This window comes from Dasypus novemcinctus, chromosome 25 (assembly GCF_030445035.2).
Source record: "Dasypus novemcinctus isolate mDasNov1 chromosome 25, mDasNov1.1.hap2, whole genome shotgun sequence".
In the NCBI taxonomy this organism is placed as follows: Eukaryota; Metazoa; Chordata; class Mammalia; order Cingulata; family Dasypodidae; genus Dasypus; species Dasypus novemcinctus.
The window spans coordinates 3,228,252-3,234,504 of record NC_080697.1 but is presented as its reverse complement, the minus strand read 5'-3'; positions in this window follow the sequence as shown (position 1 = coordinate 3,234,504).

The following is a 6,253-nucleotide window of genomic DNA, read 5'->3' as shown; positions in this document are numbered from 1 at the left end:
CAACAGAGGAGTTACGAATCAGGCAGCACCAAACCAAAAGTGGTAAGGAGTAAAGGAGCCCTGCGGCCAGTGCGAGGGGATGTTCTCACTGGCTGACTTTGTGCTTTCCTTTACGTAGGGGTTCTGACAAATTGGGGTGCAGATATACACGGGTTAATATGGTGTGCTGGCCCATTCTGCTACACTCTCTCTCCTGGACCTAAACTGGCTTATTACCCGGTGTTTCTTGCGAGCATTTTGGGAAGGTGCCTTCCACAGTTCCATTTCTCCTAAAGCCCCTCTGCCTGTCAATTGCTTTCGCCTTCTGGAAAATCCTTTCCCGAAAGGAATCTCTCCTGGCATTGCCCAAGGAGGCAGTCATTTTATTTTACTAATTTCTGCACCAGAGTGATCCAGAAATGTAAATTCCCTTCTGGAGCTTCCATGCTACAGGTGAAGATAGATTAGGAGTAACTCTTTGGGCTTGAGGTCAGCTAACAAACTATGTGCTCATTTTCTCTCACAGTTGAGAGTTCTCTGCAGCACACTGAGGCTCAGAGCAGCTTTTTGAAGCCACAGGCACAGAGGGAGGCTATTTAGCCCCCGCTAAGGCTCCAGTGTCGCTGAAGGTGGAAACATTGAGCAATTCTTCTAGAAATATATTCAAAACCAACTGTTAGCTTTTTCCTATTTCATTATACGTTCTAGACCATGGAGATGGTGAAAAGCGCTATGTTTATCATCTCTCTTCTAGTTCTTTGTGACTGGGATACAACATATTCAGGTAAACGTATAAATCCACGGTGAAAAACTGAAAGTTTTCTTTAATCAGAATCATCCTACAGTGATTTTTGTGAGCAAAATGTTTAATTTTATGTTTTAAAAAAAGCAAGAAATGGCCATTCGTGAGTTCTAGCTCTTTGTGGTCGACAATGTGATATTCTTCTTCGGAACTTTTGTTTCCTGATGCTGCGTTCTCTACTTCCTGTGCTATTGTTTTGGTAAATAATGCTTTGTAATCGAGACCTGGTTCATCTAATTGCAGTTTTCCTCTATTGAATAATTGTCTCTATTGAAAAATCTCTCTAACTTTTCATAAGTCTTTGAAGAGTTTAAGTAGATGAAAAATATTGCTCCTACTAAAAATATATAGAACCATGATGTTTATCCCAATGTTTAAGATATCCCACCCTAGCTTTCAAACATGCCATCTTTGGATGTAGCGCGAATCATTGGTTGTTTGTTCATTTACCAAATGTTTCTCATTTTCTTCTTTGCTTAAAAGATAGCCATAATTTATTCTCTATCATTTTCAAGTTCAGTACCTCTACAGAGGACAAGAATTCCAAAGCACTTGTGGAGCAGTTTTGGACCTGTCACGTCGATTCGGCTCTTGATTTTTATAGTTGTCTTTCTCATGTCTAATTCAAGAAATTTTTAAAATTTGTTCATACTTTCAGGGCCTCTCCGAAACATTCACCCTTGCAACAATAAGGCCTCTATGTTGCCTTTGCGGGTTTAAAAGCACTTACTTACAGTACGTAATTGCTCTAACAAGCATGCTGGCATAGCCCAGTCTGGGGACAAATGGGACAGACTTGCTCCTGGTGAGCTCGACCGCCTGGTGGGGGGGCAGAGTCCCACGTGCCTGGGAACAGCCTGGCCCTTGGCGCCTGGCGCGGCGTGGACGCGGAGGGCCGGGAGGCGCCAGCTAGTGAGGAGCGTGTGCTGGGGTATCTGTGTTGGCAGCCGGGGTAAACGAGATGCATTTTATATTCAAACTCACTAATGCTTAGAAAACCCATAACTTCTGATTGCCATGTTTTCTAAGCATTAATGAGTTTGAATATATTTAATACGTTCATTGGCCTTGGGTAGTTTTTCATTATAACTTGTCTGTTCAAACCCTTTGCTTTGTTTATATTAAGATGTTAATTTCCTTTAGTTCATATCATTTTATAAAAGCTTTTATATACTGGGTCATATATATTACAACTATTTTTTCAAATATCTTTTACCTTAACCTAATGATGGTGTTTTTTAAATTTTTTTGTTACTCAGAAGTTTGACAATTTAATGTAGTCAAATCTATCAAACATGCTTTATTTAATTTCCTGGGATTCATGTAGAGTTTACAAATGTCTTCCACACACTCATTATTTAGAAATCTCCTGATCTTGTCATCTAGCAAGTTTCAAGTATGAGTTTTACAAATAAACGTAGATGTTTCCATGCATTCCGTACATTACAAACGCCTCTCCCTCCCCTCCTCCCATCGTGGCTGGTCCCTCCTCCCTGAAACGCTGACTTGCTCGCCCATTTCCACGGTTAGTTCACATTTCACCTTGGCTTGGCTTTAGAGACCGCTTATTTATTCAAACACCAATCTAGGTGTTGCCGTGAAGATGCATAGATGTGGTTAATTTCTACCGTCTGTTGGCTTTCAATAAATAAGATGACCCTACATCATGTGGGCCTCTGTCCTCCAATCATTTTAAAGACCTAAAATAATAACTGAGGTCTCCTGGAGAAGGAATTCTTAGGAATGCAGTGCCAGCCCCTGCCTGTGATGCCAGCTTGCCAGAAGGCCCTAAGACGTTACACGTGCCAGCCCTCACACGCCTGTAAGCCCATTCCTTGAAATACACCCATCACCCTATTGGTTCTGCTCTCCCAGAGAGCCCAGACTGATGTCCTAATTTTCAATAGTGCCACCTTCACGGCATACTCAACCCATACATGCACATTATAGAGTTTGTGTTTTATTAGAGAAGTTGTGGGTTTCCAGAACAAACACGCATAAAATGCGTAAAATTCCCACACACCGCCCCATTATTAACACTGTGCATTGGGGTGGTTCATTTGTTACCACACTTTTATAATGATTCTATTAACTATCACCAATTCTTTGACTTAGGGTTCACTGTGTAGTATAGTTTCATAGATTTTCTTTTTTTTAAAGTTTTATGCTATTACATTCATATATGTATAGTATATGTATCTCCTAACATTTCCCCTTTTAACCACATTCAGATATGTATTTCAGTGCTGGTAATTATATTCACAAGGTCATGCTGCCATCACCACCATCATTAGCAAAGCATTTCCATCCTTCCACATGGAAAGGAGCTCTACATTTAACCCTTACCTCCATTCCCTGTCCCCACCCTGTCCCCGGGTAACCTATAGTCTTGATTCTGCCTTTATGAGTTTACTTTTTCTAATTATTTTTTATCAGTGAGATCATACAATATTTGTCCTTTTCATTCTGGCTTAGTTCAGTCTACACCATGATGTCCTCAGTGTCCACCCATGTTGTCACATCTATCAGAATGTCATTCCTTTGTATGCCTGAGTAACATCCCAATGTATGCTCAAACCATAATCTGTTTATCCGCTCATTGGTGGATGGAATCTTGGGATGCTCCCATCTTTTGGTAATTGTGAATAAGGCCGCTATGAACATCAGTCCCTGCTTTTGATTCCTTTGGGTTTATATTTAGAAGTGGGATTGTCAGTTCATATGGTGATTCTGTACTTTCCAACGAACCATCAAACTGTCTTCCATAGCACTACACATTTTACTTTGCCATCAATAATAAATAGTGCTCCTATTTTTCTGTATCTCTCCAACACTTGTAATTTTCTGTTGTTGCTGTTGTTGTTTTAACAGTAGCTGTTCCTGTGGGCATGAATCTGTATCTCATTGTAGTTTTGATTTGCATTCCCCTGATGGCTAATGAGGCTGAGCATTCTTTCATGTGCTTTTCGGCCATTAGTGTATCTTCTTTGGAGAGATCTCTACTTAAGTGTTTGCTCCTTCATTAATTGGGTTGTTTTTCTTTTTGTTTTTGTTGAAAGATTTCTTTATAAATTCTGGGTATTAAACCATTGTTGGATATGTAGTTTCCATGTATTTTCTCTCATTGTGTAGGTTGTCATTTTACTATCATAAGGTCCTTTGAGGCTGGAAAGTTTTTAACTTTGATTAAGTCTTGCATATCTTTTTTTTTTTTTTCTTTTTTTGCTTGTGCTTTGGATGTAAAGTCTAAGAAACTATTGCCTAGCACAAGTTTCTAAAGATACTTCCCTACTTTTTCTTCCAGGACTCTGGCTCTTATATTTAGGTCTTTGATTTATTTTGAGTTGATTTTTGTATATGGTGTGAGGTAGGAGACTCCTTATTTATTTATTTATTTATTTATTTATTTATTTATTTATTTATTTTTGCCAATGAAGATACAGTTTTCCCAGCACCATTTGTGAGAGAGATTATTCTTTCCCAGTTGAATAGTCTTTGCCACCTTGTCAAAAACCATTTGGACATTAATGTGGGGTTGATTTGTAAGCTCTTAATTTGATTCCATTGTTCTAAATGACTTTTCTTGTTCCAGTCCCATGCTGTTTTAATTTTTGAGGCTTTGTAATAAATTTTAAGATCAGGAAGTGTGAGTCCTTTAACGTCGCTCTCCCACATATATAGATTTTTGTTTTCTCTATTTTCTTACACTGAGTTGTTGGTGCATTCTCATCTGAACACCAAGCTCTTTTAATTACAGTAGCAATATATCAGATTTAAATATTTGGTGGGAGAAGTCTTGTATCATAATTCCTACTTTTCACAAATGTTCTAAGCACTTTAATTGACTTATTCTTCCAGCAGAAAGTTAATTTTTTTTCCTATTTCATTAAAATTCTTATTGCTATTTATGTCAATTAACTTAGAGGGAACTAACACCTTTACAACCTTGAGATTTTCTTTTTAAGTACAATATATACAAATCTTGTTTTAAACATGTCTGAAGAGTCTTATAATTTTATTCATGTAGGTGTTAAAAATCTGTACTTAAGCAATATCTAATTATCTTGTAATTTAATGTTATTATGACTGGGGTAATTTTTTTATCATATGTCATAGGTAAATATTATTGCTACATATGGAAATTTTTAATTTGTAAAAATTTTTAATGAGAAACTTACAGTTACTAAATCTTTAAAAAGTTTTCAGTTGATTTTCTTGGATTTACAAGTTGACAAAATGCCATCTGAAAATAATTTCAAATTTGCTTCCTACTTGTCAATATTTATAACTCTTAGTTCTATTTAATCATGTTATTTTGCTCCTGCTTCCATCTTGAAAATGTCAGAGAAAGCAAAGGGAAAGAAAAATAGATGAAATATAATTGGAGATATAAAAGCAGATATGGAGAATTGCCTAACAAGATCTGACATCTTGTTAAACTGATGTCTAAAGAAGATAACCAAACAAGTAGAAAACATATTCTAAACACATGAGAAAAGATTCTTCGAAATGAAGAAGAATCTGAAGACCTGCCAGAGCCGCGGCCTGGTCGATACGAATGCCTGTTTGCAGGACCCCCGGTCCCTCCCCGTGGGCTGAGGAAAACTTCCACCTGCCAGACGTCCAGGCCAACCCTGTGACTTGCTCGGGCCAAAGGAGTACAGAGGCGGACGGCGTCACGTGACTCCACTTAGAGTCCTGAAGAGGCAACAAGAGTTTCTTTTTGCCATTTTGAGCTTCTTTCCTCCACCATGAAAAAAACATGCTCCTGTTCCAAGGTTTGTCAGCCCGGATTCCCTGCGCTCAGCCAACAAGATGAGCTGACGGATGGAGAAGCACAGACCCGTGAGCTGATGAGAGTGAGAGAAAGAAGTCTTTTCATAAGAGATGGTTGGGTTTTACTCTAGCATCACAATACAAACTAAAATACTGGTATTGCAGGGGGAAAATTGTGAAGAAAACAGATCAAGACATGTTTTCCTGAAATTGGCAAACTTCGATTGAAAGAATCACACAAGCAATCAGTCTCGAGGCTGAGTTGACCAAAAAAGGAAAATAAATTAAGCTGATTTCAGAGGTTACTTCAGCAACATTAGAAAGCAGCATAAAACAAATAGAATATCTAGAGATGTGAAAGGAAAGCTGTTTGACCCCAATTTTTTTAACCAGCAAAGTCGCTGTGCATAAAGACGACAATAAAAAAAATCCTCACTGCAAAAGTTCTTAAAAACCAGAACATCTGCAATCTTGAAAAATGCGCTTGAAATCAGAATCAAAATAAAGATGTCATAAGGGAGGAATTTATGGTTTATAAGGAGAGGTAGTGAATATGGGATCAGTTTAAACATAGTGTCATGTCAGAAAGGATATTTTCAAAAGAAAAACTTCTTAGTGTAAAATAAGTCATTGAACTATTATGGTCAAGCTTCCACATTCATTCTAATTTCAGTGTTTAATACAGGTAACATGTTA